Source organism: Dermochelys coriacea, chromosome 8, assembly GCF_009764565.3.
Source record: "Dermochelys coriacea isolate rDerCor1 chromosome 8, rDerCor1.pri.v4, whole genome shotgun sequence".
In the NCBI taxonomy this organism is placed as follows: Eukaryota; Metazoa; Chordata; order Testudines; family Dermochelyidae; genus Dermochelys; species Dermochelys coriacea.
The window spans coordinates 2,037,931-2,053,130 of record NC_050075.1 but is presented as its reverse complement, the minus strand read 5'-3'; positions in this window follow the sequence as shown (position 1 = coordinate 2,053,130).

Sequence of the window (15,200 nt, the reverse complement as noted above, 5' to 3'; positions counted from 1 at the left end):
GTGTTGGTTGCATGTGTCTTGTTTTTTCTTAACAAGGATCTCTTTCTCCTTCCCCATATTAATCTTACATAATTTTTAAGGACCCTCTGTGTGAATAACCCTATCATTGAATCACATAAGGATTTTTGCATCTAATTGTCCTAATTTTAGTCGGAAATGGGTTTTATTGTCAAAGAAAACAAGTTGGGAAAGAGATGTACTTCGCTAACTACCTTTACTGGGTAAATGAATTGACACTGCATTTCAGGCCTGATCAAACTCTCACTGAACTAAATAGATTTTAATGCTGGGAGCTGGATCATGCCCTTATCTAGCGGTGCACCTGTGCCCAGTCCATGTACCTTTAAGGCCACAGTTCTGCCATCAGATCCAAGAGGGCACATCCCTGCATTCACATGGAGTTGCACTGAAATTAACAAGAGTCTTCCCACATTGATCAGTTTGCAGGATAAAGACCTTAGCATGCAGCTTAAATTATTACTTGTATTTTGCACTGGAGTGTCTAACTTATTTTAACTAGGTTTCTAAACTTAGAAAAATGTACCAGTAATTGAGTATTTACATACCAAGCCTCAATTTTTAAAAAAAATGGCTGTCTAAGCTGGGAAAGTATTATCCTGCCTACTCCCTTATAATGCAAAAAATGCTGAAAAACAAGTCAGCTAAGCTAGTCAACAACCAAAATAATTGGTGGGCAGGAATAATCAAAATGTCAGCACAAAAGGTGAATCATTCAGAAAGATGAGCATGGGATTAAAATTGCAACCTTAATTATAGTAGGGGCAACTAGTAATATGCTTTGGGTTTAAAAAATGGATGCTCTACATATTTTTGATTCAGCAAAACTAAAAGCTGTGAACTTTCAGTAAGCTAAATTGGGGGTATTAGTTAACATTGTGACCAAGATTTTTTTGGAGTTGAAGCTTGTAAGTCTATGAACTCCATATACATTGCCTCCCACTGTTTTCATAAGAATTTAGTATGGATTCAACAACAGTAAATCAAAAATAATGTTAGACTGTAACGATATGTAGGTAAATCTAATATTTGTGTGTTTACCAAGCATATTTTTTATGGTCCAGGAAAGCAATTTTGTTTCATTAGCATTATACTCTCAAAATCACAGAAACGTAGGGCTGGAAGAGACCTCAAGAGGTCATCTAGTCTATTCCCCCACATGCTGAGGCAAGACCAAGTATACCTAGATCACATTTGAATGGTATTTGTCTAACTTGTTCTCAAAAAGCTCCACTGATGGGGATTCAACAACCTCCCTTGGTAACCTATACCAGTACTTAACTATCATAGTTAGAAAGTTTTTTCTAATATCTAACCTAGATCTCCCTTGCTGCAGATTAAGCCCATTGCTGCATGTCCTACCTTCAGTGGACATGGAGAACAGTCACCCACCCCTTAACATATCTGAAGACTATCAGGTTCCCCCATCCCCCTGTCCCAGTCTTTTCTCAAGACTGAACATGTCCAGTTTTTTAACCTTTCCTTCTAGGTCAGGTTTTCTAAACTTTTGATCATTTATGTTGCTGTCCTCTTGACTCTGCTGTTTGTTCACATCTTTCATAAAGTGAGATGCCCAAAACTCAACACAATACTCCATCTGAGGCCTCACCAGTGCAGAGTAGAGTGGGAAAATTCCTCCCATATCTTAGATATGACACTTTTGCTACTGCTCCGCAGAGTTACATGAGCCTTTTTTGTAACAGCAACACGTTGTGGCTCATAGTCAATGTGTGAGCTGCTGTAACTCATCCTTTTTTGCAGTACTACTGCCTAGCCAATTATTCCCCATTTTATAGTTGAGCATTTGATTTTTTTTTTCCTTCCTAAGTGAAGTATTTTGCTCTTATCTTTATTGAATTTCTTCTGATTTCAGACCAATTCTCCAATTTATCAGGGTCATTTTGAATTCTATTCCTGTCCTCCAAAGTGCTTGAAACCCCTCCCAGCTTGGTGTCGTCTGCAAATTTTATAAGTGTACTCTCAACCCCTTAGCCAAGTGATTAATGAAAATGCTGAATAGTACAAGACCCAGGACTGATTTGTTGGGATTTCTGAAGGTAATATGGTTATTTAATACCATCTAGAAAATCACAATGGGACTTATATTCAGTTTTACAGTTACTTCTTGCAGTTGATTTAGGAACAGATCTTCCTTTTTTTATCAATAGCCATTAACAATTTTCATTCTTCCATTAGATAGTGCTAAAGGAGAAATAAATTAGCCACATCCTCTTAATGTTGATACTAAACACAGCTCTTGTGTGAGATGAGCATGTGTGAAATAGGAGTATGGTATGGGCTAGCGTAGATTAGACTGATATTGAGATACTGAAGAGCACAGCTGTCTCGTAAGAGAACTGTGGCAGTAAGGCTATGTCTACACTACCCGGTAAGTCAACCTACACTACGCAGCTCCAGCTACATTATTCACATAGCTGGAGTTGACGTACCTTAGGTCGAGTTACCGCAGGGTCTACACTTTGGGGGGTCGATAGGATAAACTCTCCCGTTGACTTACTCTTCTCATCGGGGGTTGATTGGAGAGCGATCTGTCGATTTGGCAGGTCTTCACTAGAAATCGCTTAATCGACTGCCAGTGGATTGATCTCAGAGCGTTGATCCCAGCTGTAGTGTAGACCTGCCTTAAGTGTCAGACTGTCAAGGCTGCAGACATGAATGAGCCATTAAGATGAACGCACTATAGCATGGCTGACTGGCTTGTCAGAAAATATACAGTTTCCTATCCACCGCTTCTTGTGGCTTTGTGCCAAGCCTAATTGAATTTTAAACAAGTAGACCAGAAAGCTGTTAAATGTAGATCTTTGTTTTAGGTAAATAAAACTATGTTTAGGGTTTTTTTAAATTCAAAATGCCCCAGACTTTTCTGAGCCAAAATCAGAGAGACTGGCTTACAAATTTCCAGCACAGAAATACTTAATGACAAACCCTGAAGTTATAGAAAGCTTTGAAATAGTGATCCTTTTACTTGGATATGTTGCAAAAACTATAATAAAATACACATCTATTTTATATGAAACTTTTAAAACTCCTTAATAGTGGCTCAAACTAAATTTATACTCCAATGAATAAAGAGCCCAGTAAGATGACCAAAAAATGCCACCATGGCTAAACAGCAGAGCAAAAGAGATAGAGATGAAAAGACATCCTTTAAACATTGAAAGTCAAATCCTACTGAGGGAAATAGAAAAGCGCATAAACTCTAGCAACTCAAATGTAAAAGTATAATTAAGCAAGCCAAAAAAGAATTTGAAGAGCAATTAGCAAAAGACAGAAAAACTAACAGCAACATTTTTTTAGTACATCAGAAGCAGGCAGCCTGCCAAATAGTGTGACCTCTGGTCGATCAAGGTGCTGAAGGAGCACTCGAAGACAGGGCCATTCCAAAGAAGCTAAATGAGTTATTTAGATTGGTCTTCACTGCAGAGGATATGAGGGAGATTCCCACACCTGAGCGATTCTTTTTAGGGGACAAATCTGAAGGAGCTGTCCCAGATTGAGGTGTCAATACAGGAGATTGTGGAACAAATTGATAAACTAAACAATAAGTCACCAGGACCAGATGGTATTCACCCAAGAGTTCTGAAGAAACTCAAATATGAAATTGTGGAGTTACTAACTGTGGTATGTAACCCATTGCTTAAATCATCCTCTGTATCAGATGCTTGGAGCTAATGTAATGCCAGTTTTTAAAAAAGACTCCAGAGGCAATCCTGGCAATTACAGACCAGTAAACCTAAGTTCATTACCAGGCAAATTGGTTGAAACTACAGTAAACAGAATTATCAGACACACACATGAACACAATATGTTGGGGAAGAGTCAACATGGCTTTTGTAAAGAGAAATCATGTCTCATCAACCTATTAGAATTCTTTGAGAGCGTCAGACATATGGACAAGGGTGATCCAGTGGATATAGTATACTAGGACTTTCAGAAAGCCTTTGAAAAGGTCCCATACAAAAAGACATTTAAACAAAGTAAGCAGTCATGGGGTAAGAGGGAAGGTTCTCTCATGGATCATTAAGTGGTTAAAAGATAGGAAACAAAGGGTTGGACTAAATGGTCAGTTTTCACAATGTAACGAGGTAAATAGCAAGGTTCCCCAAGGAGCTGTATTGGGCTCTGTGCTATTCAACATATTCATAAATGATCTGGAAAAGGGGATAAAAGTGTGGCAAAGTTTGCAGATGATACTAAATTATTCAAGATAATTAGGTCCAAAGCTGATTACGAAGAATTAAAGAGATCTTTCTAAACTGGATGACTGGGCAACAAAATGGCAGATGGAATTCAATGATGATATGTGCAAAGTAATGCACATTGGAAAAAATAATCCCAGTTATACATGGGTTCTAAATTAGATCTTGGAGTCAACCTGTGTAGCTCTCCGAAAACATCTGCTCAATCTGCAACAGCAGTCAAAAAAGCTAACAGAAGTTAGGAACCATTAGCAAAGGGATAGAGAATATGACAGAAAACATCATAATGCCACTATGTAAATCCATGGTACACCCACACCTTGAATACCGCATGCAATTCTGGTTGCCCTACCTTAAAGGAGATATATTAGAACTGGGAAAAATTACAGAGAAGGGCAACAAAAATTATTAGAGATACTGAACAGCTTTCATACATGGTCTGTGCTGTGTAGGAGGTCAGATTAGGTGATGAGAGATTTTAAGACTAGAAAAATATCAATGAATCCTGTAAATTTTAACCTAAAATCTTAGTTTCTTGGCCATAAGGGTTACATACATTTATTTTTTTAAAAAAATATATAATCTACAACATTCTTGTAAGGATTTTTACCAGTAAATTGTTGATGTTCTCAGCCTTAATTCACCTAATTTTTAAAGTATCTTGCTATTTGGTCTCTGAGTAGCCTGTAAGGCCCCAATGACTTAGAACTTCAAGTCTTGCTGACTACAGGCTCACTAGACCAATGGATTGAAAAACCTTTGTTTTTCAATGTCACTTATTAGAGGGGATGTTTGCTATTTTAAGAATAATCACCAGGTATTATAACAAGGAAAGCAGGTTATGTTAGAGTAAAATGACCACAAGGGGATGCTATCACAATTTTAAAGAAACTATTGACTCCTATAATAAAGAACTGCTGAGTTTATTACCTATTTCTGTCTTCTGAACAGGAAGCAAGAGAGATTTTCAGAGGCAGAAGCAGCTCTGATTTATTGTACTTTATAACAAAGTATTTTCAAGTTGAGCACAAGGATCTATATCCATTTATAAAGTACACTACTAGAATCTTAAACTTCCTGATTGCTTCTGATGTGCGGTTACTGAATAGAAAACAAAGCACAAAGTGGAATTACTCAGAGAAAAGCAGTCATGTTTTGTTTCCACAGAGGCCTTCAAAATAACATTGACTCTGTATGTTGCACTCTGAAAATCATTAGATCCAATGGGCTCAATTCTGCCCCAGGACACAGGTTCAATTCCAATGGAAGTCACTGTAGTCAAAGAGGGTGGTGCGTTTGCAGAGAAACATCTATGGACATTTGAAGAAAACTCAAAGAAGGGTAACGAAGATAACTAAGGAGCAGGAAGGACTGATTTAAATGCAGTGTTAAGGGGGGACTTTCAAAGACACAAGAGACCGATGCCCAACTCCAGTGAAAGCCAAAGCTCCCCTCTGTGGCTGCCTAGCTCCCCTTAGTGTCTCTGAAAATCTCTCCCTAAAAACGAAAATCCAGCATTAGTGTAAACCAACTGAAGTCGGTAGAGTTACACCAGTGGAAACAGGCCTATTATGTTTACCTTGGCTAAGTGACAACCAGAGCTACATCTACATTGATCTACAGATCTTGGGAGACAGGCCAGTCCTTGCTTACAGACAGCCCCCCAATCTGAAGCAAATACTCACCAGCAACCACACACCACACAACGGAACCACTGACCCAGGAACCTATCCTTGCAACAAAGCCCATTGCCAACTCTGTCCACACATCTATTCAGGGGACACCATCATAGGGCCTAATCACATCAGCCACACTATCAGAGGCTCGTTCACCTGCACATCTACCAATGTGATATATGCCATCAGGTGCCAGCAATGCCCCTCTGCCATGTACATTGGCCAAACTGGACAGTCTCTACGTAAAAGAATGAATGGACACAAATCAGACGTCAACATTCAAAAACCAGTCGGAGAACACTTCAATCTCTCTGGTCACTCGATCACAGACCTAAGAGTGGCTATCCTTCAACAAAAAGCTTCAAAAAAGACTCCAACGAGAGACTGCTGAATTGGAATTAATTTGCAAACTGGATACAATTAACTTAGGCTTGAATAGAGACTGGGAATGGATGAGTCATTACACAAAGTAAAACTATTTCCCCATGGTATTTCTCCCCCCCCCACCCCCCTGTTCCTCTGATATTCTTGTTAACTGCTGGAATTAGCCTACCTTGCTTGTCACCATGAAAGGTTTTCCTCCTTTCCCCCCCTGCTGCTGGTGATGGCTTATCTTAAGCGATCACTCTCCTTACAGTGTGTATGATAAACCCATTGTTTCATGTTCTCTGTGTGTATATAAATCTCTCCTCTGTTTTTTCCACCAAATGCATCCGATGAAGTGAGCTGTAGCTCACGAAAGCTTATGCTCTAATAAATTTGTTAGTCTCTAAGGTGCCACAAGTCCTCCTTTTCTTTTTAAGATCATATAGCAGCCAATAGCTGAATCCGGGACTAAAATTAGAGTCTCCTTAATCCTGGCCTCGTGCCTTAGCTACTGGACCACCCTGCTTCCTCAGGTCTTTAGCCCCTCGCCTAGCTGCATTATTCCTCCCGTCCCCCTATGCGATGTCTCTAGCTAACTTCCTGCTTGTGGAAATCAGGTGAGATCTCAGCCCCCTCTCAGCCATCCAGAAAACACTGCCAGAAAAAGGCACAACAACAGATTGCCTGAAAGGGAGCAGTATAAATACATGCAATCTTCCTTTTGCAGCCCCGAGCTTCATTCTTTAACACATATTTATGCCTTTTGTTCAGCTCTAGGAATACACAGATCCTGCTTTGATACGCTGCAGGCACTTATATATGCCTTAGTTCCCAGGAGCCTTTGCAGGCTTTTTGGCATGTTTCCTCTACCCCATCCCACCCATGTCATCATTTACTGGTTTTCTGTCGCTCTCTTCTAACAAACAGCTCCAGCACCAATTAATTTTCTTTTGCACAATATCAGGAACAAATCAAAGAAAGCTTGTTCTTGGATTGCATAATGTTCCTACTAATATGAGCAGTGTCATGGGTGCAGGGAAAGAAGTGGATCATTAACATTTAGTTCAAAGTTATTTATTTTCTTTCTGAGAGTTCATTTGACATGCTAAGTGCATCTGTTATGCTAATACAACACAAAGTGTTCATGGTACATGTACATTAGGAAGTAACTGAGTCTGTAATTCCCACTGTGGTAGGGGACCTCTTAAAACACTGCAGCGTCTCTTAACACAATTAAAACATGAGCTGTTCTAGAGTGCACCTAGGGCTGAAGCCACATTTGCAGCCATGTTCCATACTGTGCTGCAGCCCAGCTAAAAGTCCAAGGCCAAGATCTGTGGCAATGGCTAGTGATTTTTTTTGGTGCCCAACTTGAGGCATCTCGATGGGCATTCCAGAAAGCAAAGTGGACCCTCCTAGAATTCAGACACCTCCAAGTTTTCCCAGATTGAGCTATTAAAAATGGAGGTGCCCAAAGTCACTTGTAACTTCTGAAAATGTTGGCCCATGCCTGTAGCATGACTTGGGAACATAGTTAAAACATGGTGCCATCCCATCTGCCATGATGATCTGTTCACAGCCAGTGACTGCAGTTTTGCAAGTTATGCCTTGAACACAAGCAAACATTACAGTGTAGATGGTTTTATTCAGAAGAAGCCAATGATGAAGGGCTAACTGCTCCGTAAATGGGCTGTAGAAAGGGACTTTCTAGGTCTTCAACCTAAGTTCTACATGGGACTTCCTTTGGGCATTGGGTACCTTCCCAGTTTGCAGTGAGATTTTCTTATGTTCTGTCAGCATGATGTTCTGACTCCCATCCCCCTCATACGGAGGTATTTAGACTGCTTATCCACTGCTACAGGATATGAGCTGACACAGGCAGGGAAGATCATACAAACACAGGGAGACCTCCCTAGAAAAATACTCCATGAAATGCAAATCCAGGCTCCCTGACACGAGAGATATGAAAGGGACACAGTCAGGTTAACAAGTTCTACTGAAAACAAGCAAACCTCCTGTCCCAAGGGCAGGCTAGATCCACAAAGCGACTCACGACCGAACGCCAACATTTCATCACCACTGAGATCCTCAAACCCCCCACTCAGCTGCTGCCTAACTCCAGAGGTATCTAAGTTTCCACTGGCAAAGTCCGCAGGGTGCCTACGTATCTGTCAGCATCCATGCACAAAGAGGTCTAAGTCCTGGTGCCACTGAGCTGTTGAGCTCCTGGTTCACGTCTAAGCCCTGGCGGGAGTCTCACACTCGACTTTCCCCCGCAGTATCTTGCCTGAGCGGCAGTGGCTCCCATTATACCCAATAGCTCAGTGGTTAGAGCGCTCACCTGGGACGTGGACACCTGTATTTGAATCCCTGCTCTGCCTGATTTGGAGTAGGGACTTGGACGCAGCTCTTCCACATCCCAGGTGTGTGCTCTAACCACTGGGCTACTGGATATGATGGGAGTCACCCATTGACTTTTTTTTTTCTTTTTTTCCTTTTTGCAAGAAAGGCACCTAACTATGGGAGGTTTCATGGCTGTGAATTCTGAGAGAGGAAGGCTCCTTCCTTCATCCCAGAGCCGGTACAATGCCCAAGTACCTCTGTGGATCTTGCCCTGAGGGACTTCTAAAACATTCCGACTTTTGCTTCACTAGTTAAGCTATTGGTTACATAGACATTAAGGTCAGAAGGGACCATTATGATCATCTAGTCTGACATCCTGCACAATGCAGGCCACAGAATCTCACCCAGCCACTCTTGTGATAAACCTCTTACCTATGTCTGAGCTTATTGAAGTCCTCAAATCATGGTTTAAAGACTTCAAGGAGCAGAGAATCCTCCAGCAAGTGACCCGTGCCGAATGCTACAGAGGAAGGCGAAAATCCTCCAGGGTCTCCAGGTTGTCCTTTGCAGGAGGTGGGTCTGAACCGCATCAGAGTTCCCAGAGAAGTTATAGCTCCATTTGAACACTCGATCCAAGCTTTGGGAAGGTTTGGGGTTGGCTCAGGATTTCAGTCTCCCGTGTTTGGCTCTGGTGTTTTGAGTTTACCCATAATGGACTCAATATGCAGTTTGGAATCATGGCTTTGGTTTGGGTCTGTCCTCACATTTTCCTAAGCTTGGACAACAAATACAGAGTAGTCGGGTTCAGTATCTGGTTCTCATGCATGAGCATCATGCTGCAATGTTTGGGTTCACAGCATTGCAGGGGACTGTTTACACCAAATAAAAAACACTGGTTTTGCTCACGCCTAAAATAAAATTAATGAAAATGTTTATAGTAACATTAGGATTAGACAACAAGCTTTTTTTAGTGGCCTAAACTTCTGCTGGATTCCTTTAAAAGCTTCTCCATATCAGTATTTATTGTGCCTCTTACTTTTTGACTTATTGCTAAATGCTCCCTGGGAGGCATTAGATTCTGGTGTTTTTAATGAAACAGTACATTGGCAGCTTTAAATTGTAGGTTATTGATGGATTTGACTGTAACCTGTGGACAACAGAGGAAGACTACAGTATCAGCAGCAACAGTCTACTGCTCCTCATCAGAACTACAGAAGATGAACCTCCAGACCTAAGATAAGACCAAAAAATTCAGCATCCACTTCTTCTGTGCCTAATGTCAGACCTCACGTTGATATCTAGCCAATTTCTACAGTGGGTGGCCAAATATTACCATAGACGGGATGGTTTTTGGACACTATAAAAGACGTTTATACCATCCAGTTTGAAACCCTCCCCTCCCTCACTTTTCATAGACCCCTCTCATGAGGGAGTGTTAAAGTCAGAAATCAATTCTCTACTTCTGGAGGAAGCAATCGACAAACACTAGTAAACCTCAGAAATCAGGGGTTTTTTTTACTTCTGCTATTTTCTAATTCCAGAGAAAGGTGAAGGACTTTGCTCAATTCTAGAGCTGAGGAACCTAGTCAGCTACATCTGAAAGTTTCTCTTCAGAATACTAACTCTAGGATCTGTCCCTCTGCTATCCAGATTGGATTGCTGCTCTCGATCTAAAAGATACGTACTTCCATATCTCGATAAGACCATCACACAGAAAGTAAAAAGAAAAGGAGTACTTGTGGCACCTTAGAGACTAACAAATTTATTAGAGCATAAGCTTTCGTGAGCTACAGCTCACTTCATCGGATGCATTTGGTGGAAAAAACAGAGGAGAGATTTATATATACACACACACAGAGAACATGAAACAATGGGTTTATCATACACACTGTAAGGAGAGTGATCACTTAAGATAAGCCATCACCAACAGCAGGGGGGGGAAGGAGGAAAACCTTTCATGGTGACAAGCAGGTAGGCTAATTCCAGCAGTTAACAAGAATATAGTCTCTAAGGTGCCACAAGTACTCCTTTTCTTTTTGCGAATACAGACTAACACGGCTGCTACTCTAAAAGAATATCAGAGGAACAGTGGGGGGTGGGGTGGGAGGGAGAAATACCATGGGGAAATAGTTTTACTTTGTGTAATGACTCATCCATTCCCAGTCTCTATTCAAGCCTAAGTTAATTGTATCCAGTTTGCAAATTAATTCCAATTCAGCAGTCTCTCGTTGGAGCCATGTACATTGGCCAAACTGGACAGTCTCTACGTAAAAGAATGAATGGACACAAATCAGACGTCAAGAATTATAACATTCAAAAACCAGTTGGAGAACACTTCAATCTCTCTGGTCACTCGATCACAGACCTAAGAGTGGCTATACTTCAACAAAAAAGCTTCAAAAACAGACTCCAACGAGAGACTGCTGAATTGGAATTAATTTGCAAACTGGATACAATTAACTTAGGCTTGAATAGAGACTGGGAATGGATGAGTCATTACACAAAGTAAAACTATTTCCCCCTCCCACCCCACCCCCCACTGTTCCTCTGATATTCTTGTTAACTGCTGGAATTAGCCTACCTGCTTGTCACCATGAAAGGTTTTCCTCCTTCCCCCCCCTGCTGTTGGTGATGGCTTATCTTAAGTGATCACTCTCCTTACAGTGTGTATGATAAACCCATTGTTTCATGTTCTCTGTGTGTGTGTATATATAAATCTCTCCTCTGTTTTTTCCACCAAATGCATCCGATGAAGTGAGCTGTAGCTCACGAAAGCTTATGCTCTAATAAATTTGTTAGTCTCTAAGGTGCCACAAGTACTCCTTTTCTTTTTGCGAATACAGACTAACACGGCTGCTACTCTGAAACACAGAAAGTACTTTACCTTAGAGCAGAGCCATTTCCAATACAAGATCCTCCCCTTTGGCCTTTCTACTGCACCCTGCATCTTTACAAAATGTGTGTCAGCTGTGGCTGCTTTTCTGAGAAAGAAAGGCATTTCCATTTTCCCGTGTTTAGCTGACTGGCTTCTGATAGGCCACTGAAGATGAACTAAAGTCCATCATTCATTACACTTGCTCTATGTGCGGGGGACGGATCTCTGTTGTCCCAAAACATGAATCGTGGCCAAAATGAACAAGTTTTCCAAGTATTACAGGTGCCCAATGTCTCATTGAAACAATGCAAAAGCCTCCATCACTAGAAAAGTGAGAGATTTTTTAAAATGGCATTTAAATAATTCCCTAAAGTTGGTCGGTCTCCCTGCAAATGTGTCCAATCTTAGCAGTGGTGGAATGTTTTTACATATCAAACTCTTTAAAAATAAATATGATTGAAAATAAAAAGATATCACTCCTTGCCTTACATGTTAAAAGAATGGAGTTTTAAACTCCAGACAAAAATGTGCTGGTAACCAGCAAAACTTAAGTGGCAGTGATGCAAATGACAAGACTAAATGCAGGCTATTTTTATGCTTATTACAGCAACTTGACAAACCTAAATTGCCAGCCCATCTATTTATAGCCTAAGCATGCTATAAGCTTCGCAGTTAAACCTGTATCATTAGTTCTGAACCATTGCTCTGAGAAACATTGAAAGATGTGCCTAATTGCATATGCTGAGAATCTCACAGTGTAACTCCAATCAAGGATGCTTCTGTGGACCTGACATTCTAAATTGCATGGCTGGTGTCCAGAGATAATAAAAGAGCCCAGAGATTTATGGAGGAAAGGTTACAACTGGCGACTTCCAGATCCCATCTGTGCTCACATTTTAAAGTTAACACAGCATGTTATGTATAGAGAATGCAAGCAGAGGGCAAGATGCATGTGCTTGAAAACATCAGTGTTGGGTGAATCAGATTTTGAGAGATTAGGTACAAATCCAAGCCCCCTTAATTGATAATAAAGGACAATCCTAGTAATAAAACAGTCAGCTTGTCATAACATCTCAGAAGTCAGTAACAACATTCCACCACTGCTAAGATTGGACACATTTGCAGTGAGACAACAGTTTCTCAGCAGTTAAGGAAAACATGGAGGGAGGAAAACAGCAGATTCCAGGTTAAACCATGAGATACAGGGTTCACAAGACATTTAGGGAAGCATACATCAAAGTCATTTTGGCTCTAAAGGCCAAACTCTGCCCCTGATTATATACTCGCAGCCCCCACTGATGTTCCTGGGAGTTGAACTCTCACGACACACAGCACAGTTTGGCCCTTGGTGAATATTACTTGGTAGTCAAGCTGTAAGCAGCCAGGGCCATCAGCTGCAGGATTTTGGGGGCTTTGCCAAATCTACTTGTGTTTTGGAGTCATAAAGTTTTTGTGCTCATAGCACCATAATCCTTTTGCCAGGTATTAACAGCTGCTAATAGGGCCAGGTTCAACATGATGTCTAGGGTTACAGCCAGGGCTCCATTTCAGAATAAATATAACACTGGGCTCAAGCCCCCACCTAAAACCTTATTCACTCCCAAATTCTTGGAATACAAGAGTAAAACCGAGATTACCTTTAACAATGTCACTCCTCCCTCAGCCAATATGCACCAGAGTCTCTGGGATCATGAAACACAGCTACTCAAATTACAGGGTTAAAACACTATTGAAACAAGCTTTTTTTAAAAAAAAAAAATAGAGAAAGCCTCCTAAAATAGGTGCCATCTGGTACAATCCTCTGGCCCTTTTATTCATGGGCTGGTTTGTTGGGTCCCTTAAACTCTTACTCAAAGCACAGTCCCCACCCACCAAAGGCATACTCACAACTCTGACTCAGCAGTTGTCAAGCAGATGCAAAGTGGGGAGACAACCCCTTCAGCTAGATTGCTGTGCACAATACTAAGTAGTCTACCACTGTCTGGTGAGGATTACTTAGCTATTACATTGACTCCATCCACTAGGCCAAGTCAGACCCAGTCTATCACTGCTAGCTTTCACCTAGTCTGTATTACTACTCAACCTGCCCTAGCAGCTCTGCAGCTACTATCACTACTCTCTTACAACACAACTACTCCACTACATGCATGTCCAATATGACATGCTGAACCTTATTAAAGCAAAACAAAATATTCAATAAAATCCACTCTCTTATTTTCCTATACCCCGCACTCAGCTACCCTAACTGAACCCACCATCTACTGGATTAGGGTGCCCAGCTTTTCCTATTGAATAATCAACATGAATTCATCTTCTCAGCTACCCTTCCACATCTGTGCAGTTACATAGTGTATTTAACATAATTCCTAAGAACAGAAGACACAGAAACACCGAATGAGGCAGCTTCAAGAATTCTATGAAACCATTCTGAAGCATATGCAAATAAACCTGGCAGCAGGAAAGGAATCCCCTCAATTTCTCCATTTTTCCTATAGGATGAGCCAGAACCTAATATGCAAATAACAGAGGCTAGCAACACACTCTTGATTTTCCCTTTTTACCTATAAAGGGCACCAGAGAACTTCCAGTCCCAGGAATGCCTATCCCAGGGGTTAATGGCACAAAGAATTTTGCAGTGTTGACTTTATTGTACAAGCAAAGCCAAAGGGAGAAGGTTCTTAGGATGCCCAGAAAATGGGTTTCTGTATAGGGATCTGCTCATGGAAACTGAAAACAAAAGCAGCGCCTGGGAGTTGCTGCTGCTGTAGGACTGTGAGTGTGTTCATTCTGAAGCTGCATCAATGGAAAATGTGAGGTGCTGGGGAACATGTCTCCCTCATCTTCCTTATGGTCATGGCCTTTGGCTAAAGGGGGCTGAGTTCTCAGTATCAACGTATGTATATGGTCCATAGTACCTGATGCAAAATTTTCCATGACTTATCCTAAAAAGAGAGATCCAGAGAAATCAACCAAACTGATACAGTACTGCTCTAGGACTAACAGCCCCTTCCCACAATGACAGCCATGGCTGGGAGGGCAGGGAGAGGCTCTCTTTCCATGGAGGGGGAGTGGCAGCTGTACCCTTCAGAATGGGGCACTATTGAATTCTCTAAACTTAGAGAATCTCCTAGGGTATGCATGGAGATAAAGGGATACACAGAAGGCCGGGGCCAGCCCCAGGATCCCATTTGCTCAGCTACAGTCCCTCAGAGCACCCACCTGGATTTATAAACTCATCTTGTAGAGATGCTGATAGCTCTGGAAAGCAGAAGACATTTATTTGTATGTGACACGCCCTGCCGTCAACAATGGGAACCTGTGCCACAGGAGTCTGGTAAAGGTGAGTATCTGATGAAGGAAGCTGTAGCTCATGAAAGCTTATGCTCAAATAAATTTGTTAGTCTCTAAGGTGCCACAAGTCCTCCTTTTCTTTTTGCGAATGTATGGTAGGTATTGCTTACTAGAATAAGTCCCTCATGCTCTGTTAGAAGCAGCAACACTTCGTGCAGTGATTACTGCTCTGTCTCCGTGTTGGGCTTGTCTAGACTAGGATGTATGGTTGGCATGTTGCAGGGTTAACTAAACCATTTTAAAAGTCTAGTCTAGACTTTAACACATCCTAAACTGGCTGAGTTAGGTCTTAGTGTGGACAAGGCCATCTTGCTTTGCTTGCGCAATGGAAGAAATGCAGCAGAATTCTTC